The sequence below is a fragment of the Camelus dromedarius genome, chromosome 2 (assembly GCF_036321535.1).
Source record: "Camelus dromedarius isolate mCamDro1 chromosome 2, mCamDro1.pat, whole genome shotgun sequence".
Taxonomy (NCBI): domain Eukaryota; kingdom Metazoa; phylum Chordata; class Mammalia; order Artiodactyla; family Camelidae; genus Camelus; species Camelus dromedarius.
This window is the reverse complement of record NC_087437.1, coordinates 31,894,175-31,908,975: the sequence shown is the minus strand read 5'-3', so window position 1 is coordinate 31,908,975 and position 14,801 is coordinate 31,894,175.

The following is a 14,801-nucleotide window of genomic DNA, read 5'->3' as shown; positions in this document are numbered from 1 at the left end:
GGTGGGCAGTGGGGCTGGACAAAGTAGAAAGCCTCACAGGGAGACAAGATCCACTTGGATATAAAAATGCCGGTATGATACGTAAATCAGTTCCATTTCTAACTAAAAACTAACATGGCTTAGCAGGAATGAGTAAGCAACTGCTAAAAACGTAAATAGTTCATTTAGAGTGTTCTTTCTACATGTGCTTTTATGATACATATGCTGAGCTGCACCAGGGTTTCTGAAAAGCTAAACTGCCTCTAAATACAAAGGAGAGAAACTTCACTAATACCTATTGGCATTGAAGGAAAAGGTGAAGGCAGACACCAAGGCCCTGGTTAGATTCTTGATAGTGTAGAAATGTGTACCTACCTTATCCTTGTTTGGAAACAGCACATGGGTGAGGGGAGTTCTGAAGGTAACGGGGGATACACCTGCATGTGGGGTGAGGGTTGTGTGTTAGAAGTTGCTTTGGGATGATGGATGATGTCTTTCTCCCTGTGTCCTAATTTTGTGCTGTTAACCGAATCTGTCTTTTGGGTTCTTGTCAAGAGTTTGACAACCTTGTGCTGCTCTCCCCAAACATAAAAACTTAATTTTCAGACTTACTAATGGGGAATGTTGAGTAAGTACCTCATTTCCCAGCTCCAAAAACTGATCAATCCTAGGTCAGGCAATCTTGTTTATACCTCACCAACTCACCATTCCACCTCCCACTCTTATTTGGAAGAAAACGACTTCATCCCCAAGTATTAGGTAAGGACTTTTAAAACATATCCACGGTACTTAAAATTTAACAGTAATGCCTAAGTTGGTATTCACATTTCCCTTACTAATGATTTGTTTTTATAATTGGTTTGTTAAAACAAGTCCATATTTGGTTTTAATAACAGGCTGTCCATCTTTTCCACCCTTGAAATTTAAAGAAATTGGGTCATTGGTCTTGGAATTTTCTGTAGTCTGGGTTGGCTGACTGTAAACCTACATGTCCTTGAACACATTTTTGTGTCCCTTGTAGATCTCAAGGCTTGATTAGACCCAGGTTTGGTAACTTTAGTTTTTGACTGGTCTGAAGTTGACACGTCTAGGGCCCCAGGTTATGTACTAGATTGCTGCGTTGGTCACCGGGTATCACCACGTTCCTGATCCTTCTTAGTGTATCACTGCTTGCACCTCAGCAGGCTCGTCTGTATGCTCCCCAGTCCTGTCTGTATGTGTGTTCTCTCATCTTTGTTTCCCACCACAGCTGGAAATCTGCAAATAAGCTACTTAGTATTTGTCCTAATTATCTTGATTCTTAATACAAGTCCTTTGTGTTTTGCAATGTTACATTTGTCATTTACAATTGGTATCTTAACCCTAAAGAAAGACCACTGAAATTCTTAATCACGTTTCTATTTTAAAACAAAATGAAGTTCTAAGTTTTGCTTTATAGCTATAAATATCACTGTTACTACATCAGTTATTAACTCCATTATTAATGCCCACAGCCTGCAACAGAAGCTTTATTTAAAAATTTAAAGTTTTTTCATGAAATTTTCCAAAAATAAGATAATTTATAGTAAATATTCATTGTCCTAAGAGGCATTTCTTTTTTTCCCAGAAAAAATTTAACAGGTTTATTTTTAATTGCCATAAAGTTAAACTGCTATGCTGAAACTTGTTCACTGAAACATTTTGATTTGCATTAATGCTTTATGTCCCCACATTTATATTGGAAATTCACACACAAATGAAAATGGAAAAACTGCCAATACCTGATTTCTGTCCCTTATTTTTCCACTTAAAATCATATACTAAGAGCCATTTCTTAACTCACCATGGTTTAAATAGATAATTATGAAGATTCAGGGTTTTGAAGATTGAGACTAAATCATGTTAAAAGAATAGGCGTATTGTGAACTTGGTTTAGCTGGAGAGACGAAGAATGTACGTGGGATTTGATAAGGAAAACCATCACTTACCCTACTGGGAAAACTGGAAGGGGACCAGCTTTCACTGTATGGGCCTCGATCTTCTCATATTCCCTAGAGTAGCCACTGTGAGTGGAAGTCAGAGCTGGACTTCGTTTGTAACCATTTAAACTGTCCATGTCTGGAATGAAAAGAACATGGGCTTCCATGTCAGCTCTGCAGCACTCAAATCATTCTTCTACTGAGGTAGCCTGGCAGGCCACTTAATCTCTTGTCTGCAAATTGGTCTTACCTTGCAGGATTGTGCATACAGGTTAGGCAGATAAAAAGGGGTTCTGTTTTTACCCCTGCGATCCAAACAACTCATATTACAAAACACCCCGCTGCTTAGTAAAGTTTGAATTCTACATTTCCTATGAACACAATTCAAAATACAGCTGTTTCAGAATGTTACCTCATTGAGATTAGGTCTGAATCTGAACAGTACAAGATTTTCATAATTAAAAAGCATGAGATCAACCCTGGGCTCCTTAATTCCAGCTATTCTCTTGACCCTTCTGCCCTTGCCACCTCTGCTCAGTAGAATACTAACCCAGTTTAAAGACAGAGGAAATTCCTACCCTGCCTTCTTTCATACATCATCAAATTCCCTTCCTCTGTACCTGCTATCATCTCAACAGTATGCGTAGTAGCATTTCTATTTGTACATCTTTGTCACAATCCTTCAAACAGGAGCTAACAACCTACTTAAAACGTTAATTAAAACGTTTACATGTTGCTCTAATACATAATGCTTCCAATGGTTTCTCATTTCACTTTACATAAAATACAAACCCCTGACCCTGCCTGTGTATGATCTGACCCTTGACAGCCTCTTCCATCAACCAACCTCTCGTCTTCCTGAAATATGCACATCTGTTCCTGAGCCTTTACACGTGCTGTCTGTCCGCCCTGCCTGGGATGCTCTTCTCCCAGACCTCGGGTGATAGGCTTCATCCTTCAGGTCCCCTCTCCAAAGTCACTTCTCCAAAGCCACCTCTCCAGAAGGGCCTTCTTTCACACCCTTTCTAAAATAAGCTCCTCTTGTGGGGAGGTTATAGCTTAGTGGTAGAGTGCATGCTTATCATGCACGAGGTCCTGGGTTCAATCTCCAGTATCTCTATTAAATAAATAAACCTAATTACCCCCCGCAAAAAAAGAAAAAAAAAAGATTTTAAATTTAGAAAATAAGCTCCTCTTAACATCGCCCCCTCCATCACTATTCCTTAGCTAACGCTTTTTTCATAATGCTTAGCACTATCTGAAATAACCTTACTTTACTTTATCACTGATTCTTACAACAATCTGAAATTACCTTATTTTATCATTGAATACAAGCTTCAAGAGGGCAGCAGGGATGTGTTTTTCTCATTATTATATGCCCCTTATCTATTCCTACAACAGTGCCTGGCCTGTATTTGGGTATGCAGTAAATATTGAGGAATGAATTTCATACACACTAATTTGCTAAGCTCTCATCTTTCAAGTTTGAGCATGTGTTCTTTTTCCAACTGCCCTTCCATGAGTGTGTATATCCCTGCGCAAGGTTCTAGGCTCCTGGCGCTCACAGATGAAAGGGGGCAGACAGACACTTAGCCGACAGCTGAGCAGAGCAAACTGGTGAGCCACGGGCCGAATCCTAGCAGGCACAGGTATCTGGTTTATTTAATGTTTGTTTTAAATGAACTGGTTGCTAATATTTTTAATTGGAAATACATAACCACCTGGATTTTCAACTTAAAAAAAAAATTAGAATACATGAAATCTACAGCCCCTCAAGGCCAACAGTCGACTAGCACCAAGCGGCCCTCTGGCGGGGCGCGTGGATGACGGTGCATTATAGCTCTTTCTACGCTCCCTTAGCCGCAGCACGGAAGCAGATGCCAGTTTTCATTTATCGCTATGTTGACACTGGTGTTTTTCTTGAATCCTGCTCCTTTTGCTCATTGATATTATCTGCCTGGTCCTTTCAAAAGACCCCTGACATCTCAGAAGATGGTCCAAGACCTGCCCGCGTCCCCACAGCTGTGAGTGTGGCATCGCTTGTCCAGGCTCCAGGGCCAGCTGCAAACCAGACCGTCCGCCGTGCCCAGCACCTCGCCCCCGCTTGACCCAGCGTAACGCAGTTCACCTTCCTCATCTGCATTTTCTCACCTGAGCGGTTCCTGCGCCGCTGGAGCACGTGCCGGAAGTTCCACAGATGGATCCTTCCGGTTTCTATATAGAGCATATGACACGTCAGATCTTTGTACAGCACACAAGGTACATCATAAATCGAAGCCACCATGAGGTTCAATATTCCACCCGGAACGACAAAACTAATTTCCTGCTCAAAATGTATTATTCTTGTGGGCCTTTCCAAACCAACCAAGTTTTACTGATATGATAACTGCAACCAAGACTAGTGTTGAAATTAGTTAGCCAAGCTTTCCACTCCTAGCAGACTGTATTTGTTTTTGAGCTGTGTTTCCCGTATTAAAATAGAAAAAAAATATATATATATATGTCTACATATATAGGGGGAGAGAGACAGAGGTGTAGTTGATGTATCAGTTTCAGGTGTACAACAGCAATTCACAATTTTTAAAGGCTGTGCTTCATTTATAGTCATTATAAAATATTGGCCATACTCCCTGTGTTGTACAGTATATCTTTGTAGCTTATTTTATGCATAATAGTTTGTAACTTTTAATCCCCTCCCGGACCCGTGCCACTCCCTGCTCCCCCCGCCACTGGTGACCACTAATTTATTCTCTGTATCTGTGAGTCTGTTTTTGTTATATTCACTAGTTTATTTTTTTTAGATTCTACATATAAGTGATACCATATTGTATTTGTCTTTCTCTGACTTATTTCACTAAGCATAATACCCTTCAAGTCCATCCATGTTGTTGCAAATGGCAAGATTTCATATTTTTGTTTTACACTGATAATAATATGCCACATCTTCTTTATCCAGTCATCTGTTGATGGACACTTATGTTGCTTCCTTATATTGACAATTGTAAATAATGCTGCTATGAACACTGGGGTGCATGTATCTTTTTGAATCAATGTTTGCATTTTCTTCAGATATATACCCAGGAGTAGAATTGTTGGATCATATGGTGGTTCTATTTTCAGTTTTTTGAGGAACCTCCGTACTGCTTTCCAGTGGTTGCCCCAATTTACATTCTCACCAACAGTGTAGAAGGGTGCCCTTTTCTGCACATCCTCCCCAACATTTGTTATTTGTTCTCTTTTTGATGTAACAGACTACACTTTATACACAATTGAAATTGAGAGTCAGCAAATGAACTTTCAACTTGAAAATAGTCAAACTGCCAATGTCAAGGTTCTACTGTAATTGCATATATACCTCATGAAGCCTTCCATGATGGGTTTCTGCCTAGAGAAATAAGGTCAGGGAAAGTCTTGATGTCTAGACATATACCAAATACCTACTTACAATTAGTATCTGTTTGCAGGGTACTTGCTACCCAAGTGGAGACAAAACCAATTTTTTTAAAAAGCCAAATACATCCAGAGTAATCCTGAGTATGTTTCAGGGCCAAGCAAGCAGCACACTGAGGGCTGAGTTAAAGAAGAAAGAGGGACGCCTGTGGTCTAGGGGGCCTTGCAAAGTTCATAGAGGATAGGGAACATGGGCTGGGCTTAGAATGGGAAGGATTTAACAGGACAAGGACGAGGAGGCAGTGTCCTACCGAGGCAAGGTTCTAGGTGTAGATTCAGGGCAGCTTGGAGGGTGCCCTGGGAGAGACCAGATGTGTCTGTTCTGGCTGGAGAGGCTCATGCAGGGAGTAATGAACAATAATACTGGACTGGAAATGGTGAGGCTCATGCAGTCAGACTGTCTGGGGTCAATGCTTAGCCCCTCTAACTACTAGCAGGCTAATTTTGCACACACTACTTAACCACTCTGAGCTTCCATTTCCCATCTGCAGAAAGTCATTGAACCTGCTGAATTCAGATGCTATGAGTAAAGGAAATAATGTAACTGCATTTAGTGCCATGATAGGCTTGTAGTGAATGTTAAATAATAATGGTATTATCATTATTAACATCATCAGAGGCTTCAGACTAAGGTATCTTGTAGCTGTGTCACTGCATTCTCTGCCTCCATCTTCCTGCAGCCTTTTCCTGTGTCCTCCCCTCTTACAAGGACACCAGGCATTGGATTTTGGGCCCACTCCAAACCAGCATGACCTTAACTGATGACATCTACAAAGACACGCTGTCCAAATAAGGTCACATTCTAAGGTTCTACATGGACATGAATTTTTTTAGGGGGGAACTATCCAACTCACTACAGTGACATAGGAAAAATGATGTTAATAGAAACAAGTCAACATTTTAAAAAACGTTTTCATTTTGAAATAATCATACATAAAAGAGTTGCAAAAATCCTACAAATAATTCCTGTATTCAGAGTCCCCAGATGTTAACATGTGACCACATGTGCTTTATCCCCCCGTTCTCTCTCCACATGTATGTCTACGTAATGGGTTTTCTGCTCTGCTTGAGAGGAAGCTGCAGTCATGATGTCCCTTTCCCGGTAAGTATTTCAGTGCATACTCCCTAGAGACAAGGGCATTAATCTTACACAGCCACAATGTAGTTACCAAAGTCAGGAAATTAACATAACTGGCCCCAAACTATAATCTATTGACCTTTTTCAAATATTGCCCATTTTCCTACCAATGTCCTTTTCCTAGTCCAGTCTAATCACATGTTGCCTTTAGTCTCCATCCATCTGTAATAGTTCCTCAGTCTGTCTGTCATCACTCTGATACTTTTGTTTGTTTTTTGTTTGGGGGAGATTTTCTTTTCCCACTATTATAGTTTGATAAATTTCAAATGTCTAAGGAAATTTTTAATAGTAGTACAACTGATACCCTTATATTCATTACCTAAGATTCATTAATAGTTAACATTTTGCTATACCTGCTTCATATCTCTATGTCTACGTAGCAGACATATGTTTTTCTTTTTCTCTCTTTTCTGGACTATTTGAGTTACTTTACCCCTAAGTACTTTAGCATGTAACACCAAGGATTGAGGACATCTGCCTACACAGTCACAACTGTCATCACACTCAGGAGCGTTAACACTGACACAATTCTGTAATACACAGTTTGTATTTGAGTGCTCCAGACCTCTGTAGTAATGTTTTTTATACCTGTGGGTGGGTTGGTTGATACAGGATCCAACCAGAGATTATCTACCGTTTTTAGCTGGATATCTCTTAGGATGCATTCATTTAGAAACTTCCCTGTGACTAGATTCATGTTGAACATTTTTGGGAGGCATATTACATAGATGATATCATGTTCCAGGGTATCACCAAGAGCACTCACATCAATTTGCCTCACCATTGGTGATGTTAAGTTTGATCATTTGACTGAGGCAGTGTCCGCCAAACGCCTCCTCTATAGAGGTAACTTTAATCTGTACTCTGTGTGGGGTTATACATGAAGACTGTGTGAACTTCCTGTTCTTTGAGAGTTTTTACCAGTGGCTTTAGCATCCATTAAAGGTCTTGCCTGAATCAAGCTCTTTTGCTTTTGTCTTTTTTTTTTTTTTTTTTTGCCATAGTGGTTGGAAGATGGTGATTTTTCTATTTCAAGTTTGTTTAAACATTTTTCTGTAAAAAAAAATCTTTCCCTTCTCCACCTCTTTTTAATTTTTAAAAGTATCTATAGATTTACAGGTTTTTAAAATTCAGTGTGTTATAATTTGTTCCTATCATTATTATGATGCTGAAAGCATTCCAGATTAGGCCAGTGGAAACTCCTGTGAGCCCGCTCCTTTGATCTTTCAATATGCCCCGCCCCCCACTTAGTTTGGGGGCATCACATTACTTTCCCGTACAACAAAATTATCCAGGCTCACCTGGTACTTTCTCTGCTTCAACCCAGGAATGAGCCACTCCCCTAAGAAGCATAGGTTCCTCTTAGTGAGCCATCAAACTCTGATAATTGGAATGTCATTGCTTCTACACCTTTTTGTATGAATCCTTTGATTCCAGTCTGTTGCTACAGGGTTCCTTCCCTCCTCCCCACTGGTGTAAAACAGTGGTTTTGTAGAATGTCCCTTAATTGGAGTTTGTGTGATATGTCTTTGCGGTTAGATTTGGGTTTTGTGTTTGGGGCAGGAATACAACAGAGGTGAGGTTTTGTCATGTCGATTTGTTTCACTACTGATGGTGTTAACTTTGGTCATCTGTTAGGGAGGTGTCTGCCAGTGTCCTCTACTTAAATGTTACCATTTTAACCTTTGCAATTGATAAGATACATTAAGATATATTTTTCATCATAATTCTGACTGCTAATTTTGGCATACCTTGATAATTTTGCCAGAAACATTTATTGAAAACAATTTTCTAATTCTACTATTCCTTCTACATGTATTAGTTGGAATCCCACTGAAAGGAAGAGCTTTTCATTTATTCATTTGTTCATGTGTATTACTATGGACTCATTTTGTGGGTTATAATTCATTAATATTATTACATAATTTTTTGCTCAAATTATCCCAAATGTGGCCAATGAGAGCCCCTTTGAGCTAGTTTATGTATCCTTTCAGGTGAACACTTTAAGACTTTCCTTTGCACGTGCGACTTTTCAAAAGATCCCACCATGTGAATGTTCTGCAGAAGAATAAAACAAGCAGCTCTCGGGCTTTCTCGTCAGCACTGGCTTTGGAGGGGATGAAGTGACTTCCGAAGGTCAGGATAACTACACTGCCAGTTCTTAGGGCTCTCGTGGCTGAAATTTCCAGAACAACTGCCCTTTGGTGCAGGACACCCTCCCTCCCTCAAGATTAGTTCCCTGACTCTTTGATGTTCTTTCCTGACAAGCCTTTTAATCTGCGGTACAAGGTAGCAATAAGTACTACCGCCACTAGAGGTCACCATTTGGCCGGACGTGATGAAGATCTCTCAATCTCTCATCAGCTGACTCTCAAGCCTTATTAGGAACACAATAAGGACTTGTTTGTTTCCCAAGGGGCAACAGTATCTCTATACATGTCCACTTAAGCCTTATTTAGGCTCTTAATTCAGACTTGAACCTTTGCTAAGTTCTGCTTGCAGAAGAGTAAACACAGCAACCCCAGTTTATACAAGCACTATGTTCCAGGTACCATTCTGTTTCTCATATATTGACTCATTGAGCATCTTTCAAAAACCCTATGGTGGTGTGATGGTGGGGAACCCATGAGGAAGTGATTTCACACAGCTAGTAAGTGGTTGAGCCAGGATTCAAACCCAGTTTGTCTGTATACTTAACCACTAAACTGTGTATCAGCCTGCACGGCTTTGCCGGCGTCCCATTTTCATCAGATCTTCCCATATAAAGCCTGGAGTCACCGGCCTCTTTATTAAAGTGTCGGCATAATAAGATTTGAAATTGTCAGGTCTTTAGGGAGCTTGGCAGTGGATGCCGACTACCAGCTGGGTGCCGCCAGGACCTTGCCCAGCAGTCATCCTGACACCCACACCTCAGCCCAGCCTGCCCTCCGGTTGCAAGCTGGCCAGTGTGGGGCTCGATCCCAGTAACCCTGTGGCTCCACTGCCACCCTATTCAGTGTCGCGCTCAGAGAACCTGGGGCCACCAGCTCTTTCCCACGTGGCCCTGGCTTCCTAGAAGCAGTAGCAGCTTGCTTTGGAAGCTGCTTCAAATTAAGCCCAAAGAAAGGTACAAAGGTACCTGATAAACTTTGAGATCTTTCCTCCTTGGCAGGCGGTGGGGGAAGGGGCATGGGTTCTGGAGTTAGACTCACCTACACTCGAAGCCTGTTGGTCCTGCTCAGTGCCGTGTGGCCTCGGATAGAATTGCTTAACTCCTCTGAGCCCGTACGTCCTCATCTGTGGGTAGACAATGATAACACATCCCTGGCATGAATGCGGTGAGAGTTCATGACACACATAAAGCACACTGCTACGGGGTAGGAGGTACTCCACAGACTTGACTGTGATCACTTCCTTAAAGGCCCAGCCCGACTCCCACCAGTCAGAGAAGCTGACCCTGAGGTCACGGCCTCGGAGGAGCTCTCCTTTCCCCCAGACACCGGTGCCTCCTGCTGCCTGTGTTATTCCTTGAGCAATGAAGCCACTATCAAGTGTCGTCTCTTGTGTTGGCCTAATTCTCCAACTTGACTCCAGTCAGAGCTGGGACTGTCTTTTATGCAAACTTGAGAGGCCTACTCTGAACCGGCGACCCCATACAGTCAGTGCTCAGCACATGCCTGTGGATGACAGAAACTAACTGAAGTCAGTTCACAAGACTTTACAGAGGATTTACTGAGTGTCAGGCAATGGGTCGGGCTCTGGGAACGGGGAGGTGATTAAAACCCAGCACCCCACGAAAGGCGCTCCTGCACTGATTAAACATTTCTGCAAAGGCCTGGAGCCATTCGTGCACCTTTTCCAGGCATCCAGTTCCCAGGGAAGGACTGTCTTTGTTGAGGCAGCCTGGTTCTCTGTCTCAAACAGGCAAAAGCCAAGTCCACAGCCCAGAGCCTCACACCCTGGAGAGGACATAACGTGGTCTTTAGTGTCCAAGGACCCTGAGGCCCCTAGGGACCTCACAAGCTGTTCTAACCACCTGCTCCTTAAGACCAGCCAGCAGCCCCTGCTCTCCCAGGGGTGCAAGATGGTGAGGGCGGAGCCAGTCGCCTCTCCTGACCACGAGGTGTCAGTGTTAAACTGCGCATGGCTGAGGACTCAGTCAGTGATGGAGTCCCCGTGACTCACCCCAGCAATGTGGTATCTGCATGATTTATTCTTGGGTGGAGTGAAAAGGCGGAGAGAATGGGTCGGAAAAAATGAAACCATCTGTTGAATTCACAAGTTGCCACAATCATGGGTTCAACTGATGTTCAACTGACTCTGACTAAGTATTTTTAGGGCAAAGAAATAAGGTAATTGGAGGGTTTCAGAAAGCAAGAACTGTCCGGAAACCCAAATGATAAATGGAGAAATACTATGCAATAGCAAAAGCTTTACTCTTTACTTAGCAAAAGAAAATTACATTTTTTTTCCCCTAGGAAAAAGGCAGCTTTCAGAAGTTAAAAGAAACAGAGTTGACAATCCCCCCGCCCCCACCGCCCGCAACAGAATAAGGAAGCATCCCTTTTATCTGGGTTCAGAACTGGCAAGCAACCCCAGCGTGGGCACTTCACAAACATTCATAGTGATGAAAACGTCGAGAGTGCAAGGGAACTGTTTTGTCATTTCAAGAACCCTTCTGAAATGCCAGTGATTGTAGCAGGGTCCCAACTACCCTTTGCAAATCTTGAACAAGAAAAGCCCAGTTCAGCTGGTCACATGGGATGAAACCAAACAAGGACAGTGGGTTAATTTCTCCCGGAGTCTGGGGTTATGACTGTCCTTACAAAGAGCAGAGCAAATTGAAGCAGTGGATGGGATTTTTAAACAACCACTCCCAAAACACCCAAGCCACTAGGATCCAATGAGTCTACTTTGTGGGGATAACCTGGAAACTGCCTCGCTTGGCGGTGCATTGGCTATGCAGGCCGTGCCCACGGACAGAGTTAACGTCGGAGCAGGGAGTGGCCGTTCATCTGTCATCTTAAACCATCTAGATCATGCTGTATCAACTGAGCTGAGGGACATTCAGAGAGAACATGGTGAAACCGATACATTGGTATGCTGCCCGGTCAAGGTCTGCTTGTTTTGGCCCAGGTACACCTGGCCTTGGCCGGGGTGATCTTGATAAACAGAGAGGAAGGCACCTCAGTAACCATCGCCCGGACGGCCTGGGTTGGAGAAGCTGGGTTCTGGCGGAATCATGCCAGTCAGGCTTGGAGACCTTCCACCGGAGAGCTGGGCTCCGTCTGCCCCTACAGAGGCTTCTTTCTGGTTCTAGGAAACACTCTCCATTTGCTGGTGGTTGACTCAAGCCAGAGCAGGGGTGGGGCAGCCCCTGCTTGGACGTGGGCCTGGGCTACCTTCGGCCTGGACCAGAACAGCTCTATTTCCTCACGCCAGCCCCCACGCTCCACCCCACCCCCAACAGTGGGTAGCCTCAGTCCTCTCAGCGCTGGAAGGGGCGATAGGGAGTCCCTCCTCCCCGCCAGTGGTTTCCCAGTCATCTGGGGCTCCCCGGTGCTGGGAGGAGCGCTGAGGCTGACATCGTGATGTCAGGGGCAGGGGGATCCAGAGCCCTGCTCATGGCCTTGAACCACAGTCAGTCAGTATAGCGGTGCCTGGCGCGCAGGCCCGGCCCCAGGAAAACCGTGGCCCTGGCCTTGCACACACACCTCTATTTCTAGCACTCCCTCCCCTCCCTCCTGCCGCCACTTTGTCAGAACCCGCCCTTCCATTCCACCCTCAGACCCTGACTGGGCACCTCTGCTGAGAGGTGGGCTGTGCCCTCCCTCCTCACAGATCCACAAGGCCAGGAAGGGAAGGAGCATTAACTCGGTGCTTTTTGTGCCAGAAGCTTCTGATGCCGGATCTCTTTTGATCCTGCTCTCACACCTAAGAGGAAGGCCTCGTGACTCCCACCAGAACCTGGACGGTGCAGAGGCCCCCGAGCAGGGACCTGCCGCCTGCCTGCCCGAGTTCAAAGTCCAGCTTCACCCTTCACCCTGTGTGACCCTGGGCCGGTGACCTGACCCACATGCCTGTCCCCTGGGAAAACAGGAACCAGGCTATTGTGAGCATAGAATGTGTGAACTTAGGTAGAAAGTGCCCAGGGCAGCCGTGTTAGTTACCATTATTAACTTTCTATGTTAAAGACGAGAAAACAGGTCACGGAGAAGGTGCAAAGTGTGGGTTCTGGTGGGCTCCATGCAAAAGCTTCCCCCAATTTCAGGCTGTTTCTCTATCACGTTGTAAATTGTCGTCCTCTCCCAGGGATGGTTACCGTAAGCCTTAAAAGTGAGTTTTAGACCAGGGTGTGGGACAGAACTTGGAAAAACAGGGCCGCCTGAGTCGTATTTGGGCCCTGACATTGTGTCCCTGGAGCTGAGGGCTACCAGCTGCCAGCAGTGGGCTCACACCGGGCCTGCTCCAGCGTCTGGCCCAGGCTCCCACCCCCTCCGCTACCCGCCGGCTGAGACCACAGGATTCTGACTCTAAGCCCCTGGTCCCCATCCTAAAATCTTGAGTAGTTCTCCCTGAAAATATGGCAGAGGTGGAATTTAAACCAAAGCCTGCCTGGCTCCAGAGCCCATGTTCTCTCCACTATCTTGGTCTGCTGCCCACAGCTGCCCAGACATCTGTGGCAGACAGACAAATGAGGCCACAGGGACTGACAGTCCGGACTTGGCCTTCATGTGCAGTGGGAAGGGAACAGGAAACTGGGACAAAGGCCAATGCTGGGCGCAAGCACATGTGCACAGAACTAAGTTATCCAATCACTCAATTTAGAAATCCCATCAGTGGGAAGATCACACGCATTCACCTAACATGTAGGCAGGACTCCCTTCAGCCCCAAAGCAGAAAGGCATCCAGAGGTGTCTTGGGTCAGGCACACTGTGGTCTCAAGGGTGCAGCATTTTCTGGAGCTTATCTCATGCCCTGAATTGATCCTCTCCTGATTAGCTTTGAGATCTTGGCCAAATCTCTCAGCCTCTCTGAACCTCAATTTCCTAATACGGAAAGCCGGGCAAGTAATCCCCACCTCACAGGAGTAAAATGATTTGACATATGCAAGAAGGCCAGGGGCTGGCACGCAGAGATGTTTATGAAATGGTGAGCTTTTCTGGCCTGGGTGAGAACCCATGTACACTCTAAGTTCCACCCCAGAGAGGAAAGATCTGGAAGAAGGCTTCCAGCGCACTTGCCCGAATGTTCACTTCTCACGTGTGGGAAGAAGCCTGTCTTTGTGTCACTTCCCTGCACTGTGGGTATCAGACCCCCTGCTCAGCAACCCAGCACCTCTGATGGCTTGTCCACTGCCCTCCTGGGCCCCCTGGGCCTCTGTGACACACACAGCTGCCCACCTGCCCCTCCACTGGCAGACCCTCCACGCGGGTCAGTGCTGTGCTCACTGGCACCATGTGACATTCTCAGTTCTGCCCATCATCCGGTCTGCCTACTGAGGAGGAGGAGAGGACACGGGCTGGAGCTTGGGGTGGGGGTGCTCACGGGGGGGAAGCCTCCAGAAGCCCAACAACCTTTCATCCCAGGCCCAATGCCAGGAAGCTGAGTCTAAAAGGAAACCCTCAGGGGAGGGGGCCTGGGAAGAGGCGTGCATGGGGCGTGGAGGACTATCTGGAATGTCCAAGGCTCTTCAGGAATCTCTGTCAGATGAGAAAGGAAAAGGAAAGCGGGTAACCAGATCAAAGGGCACGAGTGTTCAGCTGATTATTCACCATGACTAAAGGATGACCGTTGACTGGATTGCTAATTCCACAGGTATGGAGGGGAAGGGCTTGTTGGCTTTTTTTTCCTCCCCACCATGCAGGGCAGGGAGTCATTCAACTCCTAGCACTTACATGGTGAGAAGGGCGAGGGGTCTGAAGCCAGGATTCCTGGATTCGAGCTATGGTTCCACTAGCATGTGACCTTTTAGACCCCAAATTCTTCATGTGAAAATAAGGGCACTGGGGGGCTGCAGTGAGCAGTCTGTGAGAACATGTCCCACGAACAGGGAGCCCAGCAGTTAGTGCTCACTTGTTACTGTTAATGTGCAGGAGCCCTGATTTCTCTCCAGGCCATCAGTGTCAGCAAGGAGGGAGGGGGCTCTTCATCAAGGCGTTTTGTAATCTTTGGAGGTTTTAAAAGGCTTTTTAAAGCCTGAAGTAAAGCTGCCCAGTTGCTTTGGTTTCTCCATCTGATCGCTTATCATTTGGGGGGGAAATATGGGCCCTTCTGGGGGAAGCCTTCACGAGTGG